This window comes from Pempheris klunzingeri, chromosome 17 (assembly GCF_042242105.1).
Source record: "Pempheris klunzingeri isolate RE-2024b chromosome 17, fPemKlu1.hap1, whole genome shotgun sequence".
NCBI classification, from domain to species: domain Eukaryota; kingdom Metazoa; phylum Chordata; class Actinopteri; order Acropomatiformes; family Pempheridae; genus Pempheris; species Pempheris klunzingeri.
This window is the reverse complement of record NC_092028.1, coordinates 17701029-17725104: the sequence shown is the minus strand read 5'-3', so window position 1 is coordinate 17725104 and position 24076 is coordinate 17701029. Positions and strand designations below refer to the sequence as shown.

At 43.1% G+C, this 24076-nt stretch overlaps 1 long non-coding RNA gene across 1 annotated transcript in view; it reads right to left on the bottom strand.

Moving 5' to 3' along the window:
- The window catches only part of LOC139217030 (uncharacterized), a 49532-nt gene that overhangs the window by 5597 nt on the left and 19859 nt on the right, over nt 1–24076 (bottom strand). The window contains exon 2 of the long non-coding RNA XR_011585593.1: nt 10026–10087. This is a non-coding gene — a long non-coding RNA (uncharacterized lncRNA). The remainder of the gene's footprint in view (nt 1–10025; nt 10088–24076) is intronic.

Here is a 24076-nt window from a genome sequence, read left to right as displayed (position 1 = left end):
TGTGTTTGGCAGGATTGCAAATGATAGAGCAAATGATTCGAGTCCTATTCAGGTTACTGAATACTGATGTGTTAAAGCAGGAAAATCACACTGATTAAATTGGTGTCCAATTCAACTTGGTCAATGTGTTTTTTTCTTTTATTTTTAACAAGCTAATTTATCTCGAGTGACTGAGTTAGTACACGCATGGCTGAATATGAACATAATAGTGATAAAACACGGTGAGTATGCAAATAGGTTCATGCTGTTTGCCTCTGTGGCAATGAACACTTGACATCTCTGCACACTTTAGCAAAAACTATTCAAGTATTTTGCTCCAAGTCTTTCATTCTAAGTCACAATGTAAAAGAAGGTGGTTAGATGGCTGCTGGAGGACTGGTCGGCCTAATTAAAGCCAGACAGTTGGAGGAAGTACAAGTCTCTGTCCCTAAAGGATCTACATTAAGTCTCCACTGTGCTAATCAGAAAGTAACCTTCAACTACATCAGCATGTCCCTTTGGCCCAACCAACAATGAAATCTTTACAACTTTTAAGGAAACTTGAATTACTTTGAGTCTGGAGAATCAATCACTGCCATCTGAGCGTTCATTATAATACATAAAATCCTAAATAGATTGGCTGTGTAGCTCATTGTCTGTGCTCCCTTTGCCCTTGGTGCCATGGAGGTCAGTGGGTGGGAATTTGTGGGTGGCAGGAAGCTGAGACCGTTGTGCCTACAATGGGGTGTCAGGACTTATCAGTCAGCCCAACTCAAGTTCAACTCAAACGGGTCATTCTCTCTTCACAGTGACACCTGAGAAGACCAGCGATGGAGACCGGCAGCGAGGGGAATGGAGGAGCAGGGGGACCGCGCCCTGGGTTAGATTGCACTGGATGCTCAGATAAGGCGACAGGAAAGGGCAGATGGGGCAGGGCAACAGGGGAAGCTGGCTCAGGCTACTGTTACCCCAGGAAGAGCTCACTCATCCCTCAGATCACCTGCCACAGATGTGGAGGCCAGGAACTGATTCAGTCACGCAGTGCCATCAGCCAGGAGTTAGGAATGGTCACCATAGCCTCAGATTGGTCTCAACATAAACAAATGTAGGGTAACTTTTACATCAACTATGTACAATAAATTACTGTAATAGTGATTTTACATTTTTTAAGTATACTAGCAACAATTTTCAAAAATGTAACAGGTTTTTAGCCATTGGTTTTCCATTCATTTCAATATAGACACACAACTTGCAGAGAGACCTGAAACATACTTATGATATATGACATTTAGAGAAGCTAAACAATTAATCAATTCATTGATATGAATTCAAAAGTTTGCTGGCCTAGTAAGTAACCAGACACGGAAATGCTGTGATGTATCTCAAGAGACATATGGTCAATCCTGACAACACACACACACACACACACACACACACACACACACACACACACACACACACACACACACACCATTAAATAAACCACAATGTAGTATCTTCATCTGGAGTGCATTTCCTGTCGTCAGGGCTGGCATATGGCCGCTAGTTCCTGACATACACTGCTGCATCTCTCTGTCGAAGTCCCCTGCCTGCACATAAACAACTGTCTTACCACTGGAAACAAGACACAACTTTAGGGACAGAGACCATGACCTTTGACTTCTTTTCTATGTGTTGAAAAGCTAAAGCATTGAAATGTACTCCCAACATCTGGAAAAATCCTGCATGGTGGATTATGTTGGTTTAGGATATAGTTTTGACAAGCACAGTTTCCAGTTTTGCTTAATTCTCTCACCAAGAAGCAAAGAGGTGCAATCATCAGGGTCACACACACTAACCCGAAACTCAATCTGGAATGGAAATTTAAGAGGATAATAAAGTTACATCAAGCAGCTCTTTAATACTACAAATTAGACAGCTCAACCCTCCTGCCTTGGTGAAAATACTTTGGAAAAAAACTAATTTCGGGTGTCAAATTTTACAAGGTGAGAAGTGGAGGTGGAGGTGAGGAGACAGATCTTATACGGCAGTAACAGCAATGATGAATTGTCTTGTCTGAAATAAAAATGTCACCGAATGATCCTCTATCACCTTTTTAAACCAGTAGAGGTAGTGACCAGGAGTGGTTACAGGAGCTGTGAAATGTTAGTTTTAGAGTCAAGGTAAACAGCCTCTCCCATGGTGGGCCTGTACCCTACACAGAGTAAGCACATGTTTCCCATTGTGGTTAAAAGGGAAGGGGATTAAAGTGCAATGCAGCCGGAGCCACAGCCATAGCCATCCACCCCATGGTGGGATCACAGTCTTCCCAGGTCTTTCAGTACTGCTGATGCAGCCCAGTTGGAAGTAGTTGGTGTGTAGGGAGAAGCTATGGCCAGATCTATCAGATGGACTAGTCAGGGTCCTCTGGAGCCCAAATTTGAGGCCTTTCTTGGGGCTGGGGAGGCAGGCATGTTACCATGTTGACAGAGCTGCCTGACTCAGGCTGGCAGACACTCACACAAACACAGGCTAGGCAAGGATTATGAAAAGGTGTTGAAACCAAAAGGATTTTGCTTTTCAGAGGCCCAATACCGTCCCTATGAAAAAAACCAGATCACCTTCACAACTCATATTAAAGGTAGGAACAAAGGTAGAGAAAAAATAGAGGCTAAGGCAGAGTTAGACAAAAAAAAAAAAAGCAGAAAAAAATTAACTTAATGGTCATTTTGGCTGCCAAATGTGATGTTTTCACCCCTGGGCCTCAGGGTCAAATAGGCCACATTCAGGTACCACAGGGGACAGTTAAAGCAGGAGACTGTGACTGTGCAGCCAATTAAAGGACACTTTAAAAAGGCAAATAGTGCAAGGGACATTGAAGAAGATATGCATAGTGGAGCATATCTGCACTTACCAAAAACTGCCAATTAACCAACACCCCATGAAGCTCAGCTGCGACCACTTCAGCGGGACAGCTTCCATGTGCAGTGAATAAAAACACTTGCTTTTTTACCCTGCGCCACTGTGCAGCGAAGAAAGGATGTAGAGGGAGGGTCAAATACTTTTTGAGGGTTCACTGAGCTTGAATCAAGCTGATTTTCACAAACCAGTCATAAAGTTAGAAAAGTTATGACTGGAGACCTGACTGAGACTTGACTGCTCTAAAATGTGAATGCCTTGACACTTGTGAGCTCAAACATTACAATCTCAACTTTTGGCCTGAAAAATCATACAATAAAGAAATACATAGTGTTTTGTAAGACATGCATACACACGCACTGCAAATGCACTGCCATTTATCTGCACCTCGATGGAGACTTATGTCTTGACTTTAAACTTGGGTTGGCTTTGGCCCAAATCCTGTCCAGCACACTTTACTCCATTTAGTGAGACAGAGTTCTCACCCAGACGAGTTTGAGTCAAGTTTTACAAAAAAGGCGTCATTCTCAACCTTTCGGCCTCAAAGCCATAAACATAGATAATTGCATGGCTACGTCATGTGTACGTCTGTCAGTGTTGCAAAACTGAAGTATCTGCTTCCGTACATGTTTGTGGGAGCAGTTGGGACCCAAGGATTCTGTGCAGGGCCTAAGTGGTTGTGCAGATTTGCAGGACTTTCTCACCCACAAAAACATGATGGGTGAAAGAGTACGGCATGTTAATAAGCATGTGCGTGGTTGTGTTTTGAAACTGGAAACAGATTTATGTAGTGTTCGGGATCAGCTCTTTAAAGGTCACACTGAACAAGTTAGCTCAGTAAACCTCTCTGATCCAGGTGACTCTCGGCCAGTAGTTTCACAACACACGTAAGCACCACTCTCTCTTCCTTCATGACATCAGTAATTTCCGATTCCAATGACGCTGCACTGACATTCAGCATCTTTGATTAATTGGTTCCTATAAGGCTCCTGGAGTGTTTCCGTTTTAAGAAAATAAATAGGAGACAAAAAACACTTTCTGGAGCCCTGAATTGTGAGATCTAAACACGCCTGCAGCTGCAAGCACAACCACAGAGCAAGATACCCTGGCATGGGATAAAATATCAGCCACAGTAACAGAGTTTTCCTATTGACACTGATCACAGCGTTACATGGGATGGAGTTAGAGGGGATATCTGTCAAACTCCCTTGATTACAAACATCCTTCAGCAACACATGTGACACGGCACACACACTTAAATCCACATTCATGCATCGACGCACAAGCCTAGAAGCACGCCATTGCATGCACATGTGTGTGTGTGTACACTGTCCACGCACGCATTGACCAAACACACAAAACTGCTGGCGTAAATGTCCGGGACTACAACGGTGGAAAAAGGTGGGATGAGGAACACATCAAGGTTTATCCAGCCGAGGATTAGGAGTAGGCAAATATCACCAATAATAAACAAATGACTAACATTCCCAGTCTGTGTGGTTTCAAACTCCAGGGCTTCAGCTAGAACCCAGCAGGGTCTGGATCCAATCCCTGCTGTTTATCAGTGTGAGCACAATCGGCCACTGGTGAAACCTCCGTGACAAACGCTCAGGGGACAAACACGGACTGGGGAATAGAGGAGTCCCACCAACTGCTCCTCCCATTTTGATTTACAGCTCAGACCTCAGAGGCCGTAGCTTGATATTCAGACTGAAATGGCCTTTTTATTACCACTACATTACTCACTCTGACAGTGCCTTCTTGTTAGCCATATTCTGAGGGGTGACATTTGGATTTTGCCCTAACCAACCTCCAGTGACTGACACATACGCAGCTACTTTTACGTAATTTTTAGTCGACGCTGAGACTGAGTTAGCCAGCGTACAGTTAGTACAAGTTATGCAGGTTTAAAGATATTAAGCATTACACATTTTGTTTACACAAGGGAGATAAAACACAATAAGTTGTCTTGATTTAGGAAAACATATCTCAGAGGGCACCTCAATCTTTAAGAGTATAAAAGTAGTAAATGTTTACTTTGCATTTTTCATAAGATTACATGTAGTTTAATGTACCACAAGCAATGAGTTAGAACAGTGATTCAACCAGTTCTGAAACTGGTAAATTAGTCACTTGAATACATTTTTGGTTTATTGGCAGAGAATTAGTTGACAACATTCTTCACTTAACTCCACTTCTTAGATATGAGCATCTGTTGCTTTTCTCTGTTTTATATAATTTCAATCAATTATATCTAGGTCAAGGACAAAACAGATAATTTCGAAGATTTGTTTTTTTTAATAGACATGTGTCACCATATTCTGGCACTTTATAGACTTAACAATTCCTTGTAAAAATAACTGATAGGTTAATAATCTAATCAAAGCTGTAGCCCTAGATAGATGACCTAAACTAACATGTTACAATTTGACAAAATGTGCTAATTTCACAAACTTATTTTACAGGGAAAAGGCATTTCACCAGACTATTGTGTTTTCTTTATCACTCGATAAAGTTTGAATGTTAGTGGCAATTCAGGGGCCTGAGACCATGCCACAAAGTCCAAATGCTGAAGTGCCGAAGGAATTTTATGACACAAGACGTCAATATGGGAAATACAGCAGAGAAGTACACCTGTTTATCATTGTTGACAAAGTATCGATTGCTTGTCCAGGGGTCGCCATGGAGATTATTGCAGGGGAAAGATAAAGTAATGAGCCATAAATTCTCTAAAGTTGTAACAGGGTTGATTAATTAGCAGCGTGTGGTGAAACAGATCAAAGGTAAAGCAGTGAAAGCAGGTTTTCGTCAATGAAACTTTTGTGCAACCAGAGGACGGTGCTCGAGAAGAGAAAGGACTTCCACTGAAAATGCAGATACAGTATGTTTCCTCTCAGCTCTTTTGTCTTATGTGACATCAGCTGAGACGCTTCACTAAGTCTTAACTTGGGAGGGTGTTCGGAGGCCTTAATCTCACTCTGTATATAGGTGTGTATATTTGGTATTTGTGGGTGTGCTGAGAAGCTAAGTCTTCGCTTTGCTCTAATCCATCTATTTTGTTTTGGTCTGCTGTTCAGATTCAAGGTGGAAAAGTGCAGAGACTGCAATGTTTTGCCTTCTCAGTCTGTCTAGCCCACAGTGTTTTACCTGCTGGGCCCAAAGACTCACCAAGCCTGAAGGCCTCTGTTACTTTAACCCTGTCCCCAAGCATGTCCCTGGCCTGCACAAAAGCCATCTGGGGTGCGGCTGAGAGCTTTAGCAACAAAATAACTCTTTCAATCTGCACTCTGCATGGTTCTGACTGCAGGGCGTTGAGGTCGCCAATACCAAAAACTCTTACTGGACCTCCTCCTCCTTCTCCTCCACCCTTCTAATCCTGGCCTACATGACTGACTCCAACTGAAAGCACCACACGCCAGAGGTGGGAGCCAAAAGCACTGTGAGACTCAAAAAAAAGACCACCTGCTCATCAAACTAAATTGCACTCACTGAAGGCAATGGGGAATAGAGAGAATGAAAAGGAAGGGAGCAAGAGGAAAAAAAAAAGAATAAAAAGAAAGACAAGTCACTGCTCTCCCTCTGTGATCTTGGCAGACAAAAGAACAAATTACATTTCTGCATCATGGCACCCGAGGGTCAAAATCGGCATAGGGTCCCTCTCAGTGCTGTTTGTGTGCAAGCATGTTGATATAGGTTCCATCAGTTCCCAGAGGAGAGCCACAGAGGTGCACAGGCCTACCTTTGAGCCTTTCATCTTGGCTTCTTTTGTATTCTGCTACACTTGCGTCTGCTGTATCTCCCCTCTATTGGGCAGAATTGACTGTTATTATTCCAAACAGCATTATCTTTATTAATGCCACAGGTCTTAGGACTGTGCACTCCCTGGGAGCCGGGTCTGGAAAGAGCTGCAACCAATCTCCCTAGATAAAAGCTCAGCGGAGAGCTGTATGCAAGCCAGACAGCTCGGACAGGCCTTCATCCTCCCTCCTCATTCTCAGAGAGAGGTATAGGCCCTACAAAGACCAAGATATGGCTTTAATCTTAGCACTTTCAGTCAGTCAGACAGAAACATTTGAACTGAGAGCTGCTCTCTAGAAGGCCATCAGAGGTCACTTCAGGTTGTTAGACACTAGTCAGAACAAACAAATTGTAACATTAGTCAATACATTTCTATAATATTTGAAAATTGCAAAAATAAATTGATCATAATGAAAAAGTTTTGAAAACCTAGAAACTGAAGGTTTTGGAGTCACAAACTGTCCAGCCTTAAAGTCATGAAACTTTATCTTGTCGTGCTACAGTTTATGAGTGTGCCCTTTATTTCTGCTGTGGCTTATATTATTGGTGGCTCCTATGTACTTGGAGCTGAGGCTGTTTCCCCGAAGTCAGCCATGCATGACGAGTTATTTTAAAGGTAGTGTGGAGAGCTGACGTGTGGCCAGGCCAGGGCAGGGCAGCGGCTGGGGTCTCGGCTTAGTGCCTCAAGCCCCTCGCTCCAGTGGTCACACAGCATCAGCTCCCGGCCCGAGCCCGGACACTGATTTATGGGCCAGAGGGATTACCATCAAACCAGCCGTGAGGACCACCCAGATGGTGGCACAGGACGACAGCCGCACAAGCACACACAGGCACACATGCACGCAAATTCAAATATACATTCAGACAAGCGCTTATATGTACCTTTTTAACACAGGTATCCATATACTTTAACAAATTCATCACAAGCAAAATCTTGCTATTTAAGATGTTAAATATTAAAGATGAAAACATTCTGGAAATATCCAAACATGAAAAACTGCACATGCCATTGGTAATGGCTCTGTTAACCACTCAAGTGCAATGGGAGGGATTAGTTTGCTGAGGCTTCCTCATTACCACAAAGCAAGAGAGCCAGCTTTGCTCATCAGGGCTCATGTGTATCTACAGGATGCGCCTGGTTAGGATTAATTCCACTCAATCAAGTCATACTATTTCTTTTTTTTTTTCCTCATTTCAGTTTGCCTAATGCACAATTGAAGAGTCTTGTGTAATTTTCTATCTCAGCGGTCACAAGTCCAAAACAAGAGCCTGGTTACAGATGGAGAGCAAAAGCCAGGCTCCAACTCTGGTTTTCATCACAGATTTATGTAAATTCTCTGAAATCGGTGACATTCAACTTCATCACGATGTTTAATAATTGACTTTCCACTTTTCATGATGCAGGTCTGGACTCCTCTCATTTCCATTCCGATGCAGTTACCATCCTTAATACTTTTCCATCAAGTAACATTTTCATCCAAGAACGTGCAAACGCACTGAGCAAAAGAGGAAAAAAGGAAGAAAGGCACATATTTCTCACTTGCCAGGACACAGCACAGCTCAACCTCAAGGCACCAGTTGGATGAGCTGAACAATAAGAGTCAATGACAAATCGGACGTGGCGCATTCCTTGGGCAAACACTCACCTCATAAAGGGAGACAGGTAGGCAAACACTCACCTGCCCTAAGCTAATAACGTGTGTGAAGGCAAACACACACACTCGCACATGTACACACTTCAGCTTGTCGATATTTTGAGACAATGATGGGAACGGGACATGTGCAAAATTGTGTTAGCATAAGGATTGCACCAGATTTGCTCAGGAAAACCTAAGGACAAAGAAATGCATCTCAGAGAGAGCCACATGTAGCATTTTTCATAACAAAATCACCACACCAAAGAGGAATTCAACAGATCTGTGTGTCTTTGTGCTGTATTACTGTGCTATGTGAAGCATGGAAATAGACTAGTCCACAACTATAATGTATATGATAGGTCTGCTCTGTTTAGGGTTTCTCTTAATCATAGCACTGCAAAAATAAACAAAAATTTAATTATTTTAACCAAAGCCATCACAATGGCTGCAGGAGGAGGATTTAGGCAGCTTACACAGAATGTATTTTGTAATAAGTTGCACATTATAAACCACATGTTTGTATGTAGGATGCTCAAAACATGTGTGTATGTGTGTGCATGTGTATTTCTGATTGTATGTGAGAATGTTTAAAAATGTCTGCATTCTTGTGTGTCAGGTAATCATTGATGATTGTGCTCGCTTTCCTACCAAAAAAAAATAAATACACTCACTTTCCCCTAAGGCCTTGTTTCCCAGCAGAGCAGAGCAAAGAAAACCTCCAGTGACAGCACTGATTCACTCAGTAGGATGCACCCTCAACACTTCCTGACCATGTGACCCCCTCCAGCTGCCTTTTGATTGGACGCTCACAGGCGAAGAGGATGAGGAGAAGAGGGGGCAGTGGTGGCGGGGAGCCGGCTGGCAGCGGACACATGAGAGAAAACAAATTCCTGCCCCATTGCCATGGAGATGAGTCAACAGCAGGTCGGGGGTGGGGGGGCAGAGAAGGCCGGGGGTTGTGGGGCACAGGCTGACCTGCTGTAGTTAACAATTCATCCCCATATCCGGCTCCCAAATGATTGGGCAAACACGGAGCACTGCGGAGTCAAAAGGGCCCCAAGGGGCTGAGAGAGGGGCATCACCCTGGGGTGACACGCTGACAGGCACACACTGGTTGGTAGAGGGTGGACCGGCTGAAAGAGGGAGTAAGGGATAGGGGGCACCAGTGGGGAGGGAGCGGGGCTGATGAGATGTGGGAGAGGGGATAAGTACACTGAGTACAACAGGCTACAGCACAGTCACAAAACAGTATTGATGGCTTTGGCTTTGAAAAGCAGTGTAATTAAATGATTTGTGTTAAAATGCCATTTTGTGGATGAGAACAATGCTTTAAACCACAACAAATATCATCCAGTGAATTCTGCATAAATTCCTCTTTTGTTTTGCTACCAGTTGTGCAATCAGCCAAAATAAGAGTTGCATTAGTTTTATAAGCTTAAACCAAAGTAGCACTATAAGTCTCTGGCATACATCTGCTTTGTTACAGATAGTGAACACATTTTGCACATCTGGGTGAGCCACAGGAGCTGCAAAGCAAAACACCAGTGGACAAAAAAAAAAAGGAGGATATAACATCACCTTATGACTATTAAGCTTGCCCAATAGGGACACATGCTTAAGCACATGGACAGAGCTGAGGTTTACGGGGGAGAACTTAAACACTGAAGTACCGCATGCACTCTTTGCAGTGTCTTTAGAAACATATAAACTCACCAGAAGATCCCTGGGAAGCAATTAAAGGTTGACATCTCATTCCAAGAGTTCGGATTCCTTTGCTGTGAAAAAAAAAATCAAAAGAGGACAGACGTCACTTCACACAGTATTCCATATGCTGTATCTGCTTAACTCTTCACTCGCATTTGTTCAGCTGGGTTCATTTAGGTAAAACAGTGTTAGAGCATGTAATATGAGGTACGAATGGAAAATGGTTCAAAGCCTCAACCCACAGGACCAGGTTCCAAAACACTGACCACTTTACAGTGGAGCAGAGCGCCACTTGACAATGACGGGTCAGAGACAGAAATAACAGACAAGCGATGAGTGGATCTCATCAATGTCACATCATACAGTAGAAGAACCGCAAGCCTTCAGTACTGTACTTATATCTGGCTGGACTTTGTGTAGTGTGAGCTTTTCTCTCAGTCAGCACAAGCTGTCATATGTAACTTTATGCACTGTCACGGCTTGGTTTGCTCCCCAGAATGACAAACCAAATCCCATTAGCCAATTGGCCATCTTACTTTGAAGGGCTGAAATGCCACCTTTACAACAGACATTTCACTGGGCAGCGGTATAAGGAGGGTGTGTTAGCAGAGAGGACCTGTTACTGGTTCTCCACGGCTACTCACGTCAGAGCACAGTGTTTTCATAAACACTGCTGAAGCATGTCCTTCCCTTAGTGAGCATTAGGATCCTCTCTATAATAATCCACCCAACAAATCTTATAAATGAAAAACAGGACTGCATCATTCATAGTGTGTCCGTCAGAGAAAAGAGAGGAAAGGAACAAAAACAAGGGGAAAAAAAAGTAAGATGATGATAAAAATAGCAGATGTTGAGAGTCACTTCTCGAAAGGTGTGTCATTCGGGGAGTTTGGGCCAAATTTTTGGCCGCGGCTGAGCTCTAAATTTAGCACATTTGCTAAAATAAAAAGTGAGTTCAACCACTGGCGCTGGAACTTTCTCCTCCCCATTCATGACCTCAGTGGTGGAGCCGGCGTCACTCATGACGAAATACAAACCATATAAAACAACAAAAAAAGACCTCCTCAAATACTCTGAGTACATAAGGAAACAACCACAATTTAATGTTCCCTGTAAATGATCCTATTATGGCAATCCAAGTCCAAAGCAACAGAAAAATATGGCTTTGCAGGTTTTAAATTTAGAACAGAGTTTGAGTTTGAATTACCTTGTACATAACAACAGTCCCTCGGCTGATATTACAACACTGAGAACTAAAGCCTTCTACTTAGTTTCTATGAATGTAACCTTGACTGTGTGTCCATAAGGAAAAATAGAAGGATGTATGACACACGTAGAAGTGTTTGTTCCCTGTATCCATACATACTGGGGATGAGCCTGTGTGTGTGTGGCAGGCCGGGGGAAGATGCCCTTGAGCCAGGATGGGGAGTAAGTGAAGCAGAAGTCCCATCTAAGCTCTAAAGCATGCGAGTGTCAGGCCTGTAACTAAAACACAAGCATAAACACGGGCGGTGTTAGGGATTACACCCTGCAATACCGCCGCAGGAAACCACAGACAGCACAGGTGGAAGCATCGCCACGGACACATTCTTCCCCATCTGTATTCTGCCAGTGGAGGTCTGACTGACAGCTCATCATCCACCCTTGTTGGCTGTGTGAAACTTGTGTAAACATCTGCGGGCATTTGTGCGTCTGTGGAGCGGGAGCCACAGGTGAGGAGGACACACACACACACACACACACACACACACACACACACACAGAAGGATTACAATGGCCTAATGTCATGTCAAAGAAGCCTTGCAGCACAATACCACACATTCTTTCGAGAGACTGTAAAATCTTTCCTTCGAAAAAATTGCTTTTTTATCCATTAGATTTTATATTATTTGTCTCACTTTCCCTCGGGAGTTGAATCTGATCAGATCATATGATGTTTTCTAGTAAGCAAAAATTAAAAGATTTAGTGAGAGCAGGGAAGAGTGACGGGGAAGATAAGCACATTTCCTCAGTAAACAGCACCCTCTAGAGCAACACCCTGCATTCAACCCTGCACCTTCCTCTTTCTGTTGCTGCTTCTCCCCATAAACAGCAGAAAACGAGACTCATACGGCAGATTCACTGGTAAGAATTACTTTAAAACTGAAAACTCCTGTGAATTTAAGATTTAAAATGAGAAAGTCAGACACGCTCACAGGCTTGTTGTGTTGCAGATACTAAATAAGTAGGTTGTCCTGTTTTTGTTTCTGAGCTACATATGTGTGATTACAGAGATGAGGCTCAACCACTCATTTTCCCAGTGTGAGCTGATAATGAGGCAGGCCGTTATTAAGATGTTTGCTTTAATCGTGTTCAGGGTTATTAGGGGCGGTTTACAGTGCACAAGAGAGATTAAGGTAGGCCACGCATGACGGAAAGGGCTGAGGAGGCCAACGATAAGACAACTACCCACAACTGTGAAGCGGGCTGAGAAATATGAGCGCACAGTAGGACATGAAACCTAGCAGGACAAACCTTTCGCTCTCTCCCTCTGTCTCATTCGCCCTCTCTCTGCTCGCCTCAAATCATGTTACACAACCACAAAGGAATGCCTCGTATATCGGAGACAGATTTAAAACAAGCGGAAAAGAAAGGAACAGTAAAAAGAGGATCGCAGAGGGATCTATAGAAGCAGTAGGTGTTGTTTGGCTCCTTTATGTTTGTATAAAAGGACACCATGGCAGAGAGCTTGGCAGTACTGTAAAGGCCCACTGCAGTGACACACAAGTCCAGACACATACACACCAAACTACTGCACACATGCTTACATAAACTAAATCAGCCCAAGACGCACGGTTGTGTGCACCAACCAGGGAGCACTACACACTTCCCCTATATTTTTCCATGCCATTAATAAAAATAGACATTGTAGGGTTTCAATACATTTTGTTGGAATTTGGGGAGCACTTGAAAATCCATCTTTTTATGAGCTTTTGAAACTTTCCCACAGAATTCCCACCATTTTTCCGTGCATTTCACCCACAAGCATTAAAGTAGCACTCAATTAGGAATGCACACAAAGCCTGAAACCGGGCACTCAAATGCTACTTAAACATGACATACAGTTCCCACCCATGTTTATGAGACCCGTGTTGCATTAAATAACAATGCTATTTCCTGACATGTACACGATGGAAAGTCATTCATTAAGTATAATTACAGGAGATTTGTATTTTTTAATATTTAAAAAAAAAACTATTTACTAGTAAACTGAGGCCAAAACTGAGCTGCACCTTGTCTGTAACATCAGGTGGATCCACACTGTTGTAATATTTACCCTCCACAGTTAAAGCACTTTGACAGGCAACAAAAACTTATATTTGGTTTGCATCTGCATTATCCATGCTTTGTCTTGCACGACGAATAAACCCCGAAAATCTGAGATTAAAATGAATTTTTCACACATCCTTTTGCACAGCATGGTTTGACTGCATTAGCAAAAGGTGTGTGTGTTTGTCTATGTGTGTATCAAGTTAGCAGAAGGTCAGAGTGGTGAAGTATTACAGCACTGTTTGTTCTCTTCCATGTACACTTGGGGACCAGCCTGTTTGAGAGTTTGAACAGTGACGTGTGAAACCCGTAAAAACAGGACATAGCGCCGCTCTGTTTGTTTAAGAACACCCAAAGAATGGACTGCCATTACAAAACAAATCCCTCAGCCAGCATTCCTCCTGTCCATCAAACCTTACCTGTTGAACAAGATACAGAACGGAAAAGGTAGTTACTAGAAGATCTACTTCATGGTGGGGTGACTTGCAATTTGTTCAAAGGTTGCCAGCTCTGTGACCTTCATATCGGACCCAAGGAAAGAGGCATGCATCTACAAGTTTGCATGAGCATAAACTCCTTTTCTCCTTCTGTTAGTGTGAACATGTGCAAACTAATACAAAGATACATCCTCAGTCCTGTAGCCAGAGGAAACGTCTTAGACTGCACTGGTTTGCCTGGACTTTTTTGTTTGCTTAAGCACTCATTAATCATTAAAAACAATAATGGGAAACAGTGTGAATATTGTAAAATTATTATCATTATTTTTACAATATTATTGAACAGAATTCGGGGAGATGTCGTGGCTGTTGCATTGTGCTTCTTAGGCAAGATTCACAATATTATTTTTATGCAGCCAATACAACCACAGTATTACAAAAGACTTTTACGTAATGCCCTAACAACACTGTAAATGACATCTTGACAGCTCTATTTGACGACTTTTCAGCGAAACGACATGACAGTTTGAAAACAGAAGTGACTATTTTCATCAGTATGACTACACTGACAGCACAGAGACAGCAATCATGACAAAAAGACATTTCTTAAGTGCTGCTGTTGGCTGAAAGCTGCATCTGAACTATGTTTTGAACATTCAGAGACGCGGTCTAAATCCAGTCCAAACCTTCCTGCCACAACAGATCAATGGGCCCACAGACAAGACAAATATTAAAGGAAGGTTCAGCCAGCTCTAGATAATTAAAACAAAAGATACTGCAGGTGACGGGGCCTGGGAGAGGTGGGGTGTAACATCACACACATCACATCACCCACATGAGGGTGAGTGGGTGCTGGTGCACCCTCACACAACTCTCCTTCCTGCGGCTGAGTCTGAGGTCGATGTGTCTGTGTGGAAGGATCAGCAGTGACATCTATTGAGCTGCAACCATTGCTTGGAAATTCATTCTATTTTTGTTTTTTAACTTTTTTTGGGTGGGGAATTTGGACTGTGAATCCATCACCTTGAGCTCAGAGAAATTGTGTTTTTCACTATGTTCTGGCATTTTTTACACTAAATGGTTAATTAAATAATAGAAAAATCAATAGATTATAGCAGCAACTAATTATTTTTTATTATTGTTTAATCTGCTGATTTTTATTAATCATTCTGAAATATTTGAGAAAACAATGACGTTGCAATTTCCCCTTTAAAAGTCTTGCTTTGTCCGGCCAACACTCCTAAACCTGTACAGGTTTAATTTACAATATGTAAGATAAAAAAAGCAACGAAGTTGGAGTCATAAAATATATATAAATATATTGTTGCTTGAAAACTGAATTGAATTATAAATTGATTGTTAAAAATGCATATTACTTGATCATCAAGTAACATTGCATCATATGTTTTGAGATACCAACAGACGATGTCAGACAGGCAACAGAGTAGTTAAATCACGGTGCCTTTTTTCTGCCTTCTGTGCAGCATCTGTTCTAGCAAACACTTTAATGATGTTTTCAGCAGAGATGCCCAACCTGCACTTACGTAATGTGTGATTCAGCTCATGAAAACAAACTGATGAATCTGATAGTAAAGCTAGGGTGACACTGGGTGGAAATCCATCAACTGGAACATATGAAAAGGGAGAGAGGCACCGCAAGTTTCCAGCCCCCTTCACTCCCGTCCACTCCCCTCACTGCCATCATCCTCGTATCAGAGGAGCCATTGGGAGAACTGGATGTGATTTGTATGTGTGTTTTTGAAGAGGGGTGCTCATAAACAGCCATGAAAGGGGCCCCTCTATTCAGCCCGCCAGCAGAGATGCGCTTCACTGGGCCGGCCTTTTGTTTTCCCCTGTTCACAAAACTTTAAGCATAGAAAAAAGGGGTTGATTCTCTCGATGTGTGCAGGCCCAAATGATGCCATTAGACTGGGTGCCCGCTTTGGGTGAAAAAGGCTTCAGTAGCGTTTGAAGTGATTTAAAAGATGCAGGAGAGAGCTGCCTGCAAATCCTGTTTGGGAATAGCACTGGAGGAGAATGGGGAGGTAAAATGCCAAGCTAGTGATCATTCTATAGTATGCAAAATTGCTCTCAACTCTGTGAGTGCCGTGGATGTTAAAACAAAAGATGCGGAACATTCCTTTGTCACGTGATGAGGGTCAATGTGCTGTAGTGGTGCGTGGGGTCAGGAAGTTCACCAAACTTCCCACGCTGCCTCACAGTTAAAGCCTGTAACACTCTTCATTATTTTGTTTTCACAAGGGCCAGCGCCCAAGTGCCCTTACAGGGATGAGCAATCAGAAAAAAAAATACAGGACCTCTGCATCAGCATGACAAAGCTGACACAATGAGCGCACACCCAGGGCAAAAAATGAGAATGAGAAATATTCTCAATGGAAATAAAGGTTTTTCACATGAATCACAGAGAATATGTGTCAGGTATGTCAGTGATGTCACAGTTATACAATACAGTACAGGTATGTCATCCACCCATACTAAAACACTCCTTTCTCCTTGAGTGGTCTAGAACCATTCCAGTCGAGAAAGCAGGTGATAATTTGACAATGACACTGTGCCAGCCAATGGCATTGTGCAGGAGATGTCATCACCGTGCCCGTTTGTCAACAGCAACCTAATAGGCATGAGAACCGCGCAGTATCAACAAAGGGACAGTGCCAAACAAAACCACTTGCTGTGAGTAAGAGGGCTCCTGAACAGGCTAGGTCCGGTTCCACTCCACTCAGCCTTCATTTCCAGCGACATTTTGCCTCCTTCACTTCTCAGCTATCAGGAAGAACATTTCTTGTTTGCTGTTCTTTCATAAATGATGTGCTATTTTCGGCAGCCACCCACGCTTACTCTCAGACGGCATTTTTAGTGTTTGAATTCTTTGGACAATGCACTCATCTATTTTTATAACGTTATAAATTTCTTTTGTTGTTGCTGCTGCTCTGTGACAGACGGACAAGACCACATTTCCCCACTTTACTTCGTGTTTTATCTGTGCAAAGTTTTCCTCATTCCAAACGATGTGAACTGAAAGCAGCAATCATCTGTTAATAAATATACAGTCAGATACAAGGAAGACATTACCAGAAAGCCAAGTTTACCAGTTTACCAGTTTACCAGTTTACCGACACATTAGAAATAAGTATTTGTACGCACCAGGTGAGCTAACAGAGAGTCAGTTGCAAATGTTCAGTGACTCAAACGGGCTTGAAACCCGTGGGTTTTCCCCCACTTAGCATATGTCAGCTGTCTGGCCTGCCACACTATATCACCTCTGATTGCACATGACAAGGTAGTCAAATGCCCTAAATACCTTACTTATCAGTGCTTGTTCGTAACACAGTTTGAGAAGTTAAGAAGAAGAAGATAAAGTTTCTACTGTAGACTATGGCCACCTCTGAGACGTATGGACAGTAACTTTATGTAGACACACTGTTTTCTTCTCGACAGGGAGTCACATCAAGTGTATCTGCTTATTTTCAAGGTTAATCTTCCACTGAGGAAAGGATAGTGAAGCCACACAAATGCTGTGAGGAGAAATTTGAACATGACACCGCTGCAGCTGCTGCTCAAGAGCCTCAGAGCACTATGTTTCCCACATGCTGCACCACATGGTATGTAAAAGATAGTAAAATGAAAAACATAATTAACTACTTATCAAAATCTGTGTTTATGAGAACAATTTGATGATATCTTCCGGAATGCAACCACACTCGACAGATTGCAGTAGTCAATCAAACTCGGGTGTTCCCCACCAAAACACTGCTGGAAAATGCCAAGACGCCTCTTAAACAAGGACTGTTCTTAAAAATTAAAACATAATTCATGTCATATCAAAACACACTGGTACGGCGGCGATACCAAGCAAGCTTTCTACCCTGGGTTTCAATTCAGCGCCACCAGATTTAAGAGTCAGCAATGCTGCGGCACTCGTTCCTTAAGAGGACACCTTTATATGAAGTGTGTTCAAATTATAATAGATGCAAGACAATATGTGGTTTCATGTTCTTCATGCTTCCTTATGAAACCGAGAACAGGTTCTAAAAGATGAAACTATAACTGGGGTAGACCCTAGAGGCCATGATGTCAGTGGAAGTCTTTACCAGGATGCTTGATATGGGTCCTGTGGGCTCCTGCTGATAAGATTGAGGAGCAGGTCTTTAGGAGACCCTCAGCTAACTGCTTGTTGGCTAACAATGCAGCCTCAGTCCCAGCTATCGGGCAATCTCACCACAGACCACATGTGGGCTCGCCGGACACAGGTAATCAGGGCTGTCAGAATGGGACCAGCTCCTCTTGCAGAAACCATAAACCACCATCTCCACCCTATAAAACTATTCATACTGAACACACAGGATAGAAACTTGCACATAAACACATTTTATAATTTCTCATTTTATGGAAATGTAATGGAAATGCTTATAGCTGGGCACCTTTGCAACGACTCACTCTGTACTGCGTTCAGCAATGTCGAGCAAACATTTCCCACTTCTCCTCTGGTAAGTGACCCTCCTTGCACAAGCATCGCCACAGACTCTCTGTCGAACCGGTTGGTGGCGAAATCACTGTTCATTGTGATCCCTGTTGTCATGGATACACCCAGGTGTTGCTCACGAGCCAACGCAGAGGAATCAGAAAGCCAAGGCACTCACTAATCCTTCTCCATACCACAGTGTGTCAATAATCAGGAATGTACTGCCTAAACTAAACCATTGTTCCTCTGCCAACAAAATCACAAATATAAGCACTGACACTGCCTCTGGGCACTACCGTCTATGGGACTGGAAAAGAAATGAACCAGAGAGAAACAACAAGAGTCAGAGATGGATGAGAGAAGCTTTGATAACTCTCCAGACAGCTTAATGCTGTCTAAATCATAAGGCTTTCTACTACGGTGCACGGGGGGATGTATAGTGTTGTACTGTTGGGGATTGACTGAAGCAGTTGAGTAGAAGCTTTTTTTATAGGGTAGGACAAAGTCAGAGCTCCTGAGAAGACCAGCTGCTGTCAACAGTTGGAAGGCTTTGAACTAGCACTAAGCCCTGAGACAGCAGGAAATATCCTCTTCACTTCTTTGAACTAAGCCCCATTAGAGTTCAATTCAGAATATAAAATGTCATAGAAAAATAATCTGACAAGGATTTATACAAACGCACCTGACAATAGCGTCTCATCTTTGTGGACAAAAGCTACCAAATCAAACTAGCGGTTACCCACTGTTCATCTGTCATGGAGAAAATTTTTATTACTTGGCTGAATGGTATGTGGCAAGTTGCCATTTTCAGAATGACAAGGGACCTCTCTAAAAGCCACTCGTCTTCTGTGTCATTACTCCTCTATGTCTTATTTTTAGGAGGTTAAATGGTAGCCGACACATTAAAGAGCCACCTTGCCATAAAGCAGCAGCAACTCAAACGTCTTAATCGAAACCACAGCTCATACTTTTCAGACATCAGACATGAGTAGTTCTGAGTCCATCGTATGGAAGACAAGACAATAGCTCGCCTGTTGTCTCTCCTCCTCCCTGTCTTCTTCTCTGTGTGTGTGCGGTATCACTGAACAGAGGAGCGCGGAACTGGGCAAACGGATGCGGCCGGAGCGGTGAGACCATTGTGGAACGCCCCGGCACTGAAAAGGTCCTCTTGAGAGCTTTATTGTGTGGTGCGGCTCGCCACAGCAAGTTCTGTTTCCCCAAGATGCAAAGCCGTTCTGCAAACCACAACAATGAGCATCTTTGTCAGACAACACTATTATCTTTGCTATAAATGACAGGAGAGGGTGGTGTGTCGAAGATCCCATTTAATGGGCTCCAGGTATGTATGTGCTTGTCATAAAACAAGAAACTAATTGAAACTCAGAGCTCATGTGCCCTCACTGTCTAAGAGCATGTAAAAAAGTTTTAGAGTTTTTAGCTCTGCGGAAACAAAGTCCATAAAATCTGATCAGTTATCAATTAAATATCATCTCTTAACAACCTTGGGATATGAGCTCTTTCTAAATTTTATCTGTTTCAACTGTTATATGCTTTAATCTTGAAAAAACATTTTGTTTTTTTGCATACTGCTGTATTCACCACCTTTCTGAAAGCTCAATTTTAGCTCCTGTCTCTTCTGAGAAGCTCTCATTGGTCAGCTCCCACAGACCTGAGCAGGTAGTGGCAACAAACTCCAGCATCAGCTCTGCTGCCTCTGAAGCTGAAACACATTAGCCGAGCGACATGATACACCAAGATCAACAGGCTAACCTGTCAAATAAAAAGCAAAGCAACATGAAACATACAGTCTGAAGTCGGGTCATGGACAGCTGATGTTGATCCATCCAAAACAACGCTACACACACAAAACCACTGTGTTTTGCAGCCATTATGGGGACCAGGTCCATCCAAAATAAAATAAATCTTTATTGTTGTGTGGGTTTTTGCAGCCACTTCCAAAAATACTTCCAAAATCTCATTATCAGAGCTAGCATTAGTGATGGTGGACAGCAAGGTGGACTGTGGGGAGGGACCGCCAGCCTTATGAATGGCTGAAAGTAGGGCAACGTCAGTAGGGTTTGAAAGCACATGGACGTTTTTATCAGGATGCGGTCCAACAAAAGGAAGGAGTGTGGTGGATTGTTTATGTTTACATAGTGAGGTAGGTAGGCTAATAATGAATGGGACAGATCATGACACATGTCTATATAAAGTGCTAAAAACAAGTATAATGTTATAAGTATTATTTTAATTGTGAAAAGTGAATTTTGAAAACCATTTTGTTGTTTTACAGATACTTGTCGGGGCTAAGGACACACAGCTTGACAAACCGGGATGTCTTGTCACTGTAGCTGAAGGAGGTTATATGTTCAACGGGTTCCTCATGTGGCGTCACAAGTAGCGCCAAATCTAAACAGAACGTTTTCACACACATGTGACCGTACACACAATAAATTGTTATGCTTAGAAGAAGACAAAAGTACTCTTTTTTCAGTCTGAAATTGTTTTTCATCTGCACAAACACATAAGCAGTCCACATACTGATTGAGTCATCCATACTTGGTGTAAATGCATGTGGGATAGCAAAAAACACACATCATCTTGTTAAGTCAACAGGTCAAAGGCAATCAGACAGGCAGAGGCACTTGACCCTTTCTGCTAGGTTACTGCTCAACCTGAACTTGACCCCTCTGTCACCTGATTTAAGAGGCTGCATTTTAGACGGAGCTGGTTGCTTGAGGATTATCTGACCCCAGACTTGTAGAACTTAGCCCTCCTCACTTGGCAAGTGCTCACTCGTCCTGATGTCATGTGTCTAATTGCTGTTGCTGCGTGGGATGTGAAGTCTGATATAAGGTACACTGTTGACTGTGTGCACGGGCTAGTGTGTGTGTGTGTGTGTGTGTGTGTGTGTGTAAGTCATCAGAAGCCAAGCTAACACTTGCCTGCAGCAACACACACACTCATGTCTTCACCCGCCACAACCTATCATTACCGCTGTCACGTAGCCACCTCCGCAGCGGGCCTCACAAGCCCCGACAACCACCAGCACACACACCTGGAGGGCCAAACACTTAGTTCCCAGCTCTGTGCTTCATAAACACAACCTTTTAACACACACAGACATACACACACACATATATATAAACACACACACACCTATTCATATCCTGCAGCCTCAGCTTCTACCTTGCCCCTCCCATTTGCTGTAAAATATGTCTCACTTTTCTATCTCCCCGACCGCAAATGCTTTAGTGCTATTTAATTTATTTCCTTTGTTATCATTTTCCGCACCAGCTGAGTGAAACGGCACACAAACTGCAGAGCCAGGTTGGCAGCCGCTTCCAGGCTGCTCCTGTGACTAGACAAACAACAGGCCTCAGTATGTATTCGAGAGCAAACACAGTACGGAGAACTGGATTCTGAGAAGCTGAACTGCGCAGTTCAACAAATGGAAAGGATCTTTCTAATCCAGTTTCCTGTAGAAGAGATTATAATCCTATAAATTTGATATTCAATGTCTTCCTTTTAAGTGTTTCTTCTAGGGCAACTTGAGAGTGTGCACAGTTGAAGGAACACATAAGACCACTTAGCAAACAAGCAGCTGACGTTGCACACCTGAGCTCAGCCTGACTGCCACACAAGCGTGACCTTTACAAAAGCTGTCACCGTAACAAATCAGGTACAAGAAAGACTTCTGAAGATCCCAGCCTGCTGGTTTAGGGCTGCTCAGTTCAAATAGACACTTCAGAGTCAGAGTTAATCGAGGGAACAATGCAGGACCTCCGGAACGTGTTACCCTAACAGAGGCCTTTGAGAAAGACAAGAGTCACTGTGGTGTTTGTCCTCCTTTGTCATGCCACAAGGTTGACTTGGGCCTGTGCTTGCTCTGCACCATGTCCTATTCAGAAAGGGCTTAGTGAGTAGCAGATTACTCTGATAGGTGTGTGAAACCTGAAACTCTCAGGCTTTAGAGGGAAACTGCAAATGGAGAATCCAGAAAAACAGCATGTCACACCTTACAGGCTTAAATTACAAATACAGGGGAAGCACATTATCTAGAACATCAATGCATTCTCTTACAGGGACCTTGACCACGAAGATTTTTTCTTGAAAATTACAAATTGCAGACAAATGACAAGTGTATATATATAAAATATAAAGTAGTTGGAGGCAGTAATTAGCAGAACATGCGGAGGTCATGGCAGAGCAAAGGCATCAGGCAATGGAAATTTAATTCCGCTTTTCTAATGGATGGAAGAATAGTTTCACAATTTGTCAAGTCTGTCACAAGGTCTGCATTAACTCTGCCAATTTTACACATCAAAGCCTGTTTACGGGTCTTGAGGAGTCGTGCTGCAAATGTGAAAAAGTTGTATAAAGTTGTGGCTCTAGAGGGAGCTGCGCATAGTGTGATAAATTGCCATTGGTGATGTTGAAGACTGAAAGTTTGAAATGGTGGTGAGCAGTTAGAGAGAGGTGAGTTTACCAGACCTCTGCAGCCCGCTCCTCATCTCTGCTCGAAACTAGCAGATGAGCATGACACAAGCAACTAGCGTAACACAAGCCGTCGGCAGTCGAGTTGCATTGTGGCCAATGTAGGCGTGAGGTTTTGACAAGGATGAGGAATGTGTGGAATAAAAGACAATATCTGCGGTTCTGCTGCTTCACTTTAGATCACCAGTCTGACGACGTTATACTATACAAGTGAAGCGCTCAGTCTGAGGAGTATACGATGATATAAAAAACAGATAATTACAGATAAATCAAATATTCTGCCTAATAAATTACCATTTTAGAGTGAGAATATACAGTATATCTAGCACTAGTCTAAAACACAGCCTCCAGCAATGCAAGACTTCCTTATTTCTATGAGTGCATTGTGTGTGTGTGTGTGTGTGTGTGTCACATATATGTGTATGTACTGCATGTTATGAATGACCTCATCAAACCCTAGAGTATACAGCAGAAGAGTCTGGGCAACATCAGGTCCGAGCTACGCCACAGAGCCCCGCCGGTGTTGCCCCGCTTCATTTACATACAACAATATACATGTCCACAGCCCACTCCCAAACACACATACACAAACCATTCACGGCATGCTAAACTCAATCTCACTCAGAGCGCGTCTGTGTGCACGAGAGTACGCGTGTTTGTTTGTAAGAGGGTTGAAGAAAGGGCAAGATTCCCCCCAAAAAATCATGTCATCTTCATTCAGTATGGTGAGCAGAGTGCTTTAGTGGCATATAGTGAGATGGTACAATGGTTTGGATGCTCAAAATCAATTAAGTAATAATACTATACTGTTTTTTGTAAGTGTAACAGTTAGCACGAGGGCTTGTGCTTGTGAAAACGTACTCCTTCACTTCTCTGCTAATAGAGGCATAGTATGTGATTGCTGTGACAAATATGCAGAGCTGTCTCCAGTTAGAGAACTTGGGGAAAGATCCAGCCTCAGGATATGTGTGCTGTGTGTGTACATGCAGAAGGCTCAGGCATGATCAAACAAAGCACATCCAGGTACAGTATGCCATCTGTACTCCCCCCAGCCCCCTAAAAATTTACTCTCCCCCTCTCTCTCCATCCCAGCGCAGAGTCTTTGCGGTTCCGAGTGTCAGAATGAAAGAGGCCTTGTCTAAGAGGCTAATCCTTGGGCGATTAGTCAACGCGTCTCGATTAAAAGCTGGCGATGCTGCCACGCCCCCAACCCTCACCTCCCCCGCCAGTGGAAAACGGCAGCCCACAGGTGTCCATACAATGTGTCTCATTAGAAAAAAATGGGCGGCGGGAGCTGGGTTGGGGGCGACTTTCACATGAGACGGAGGAGAGGA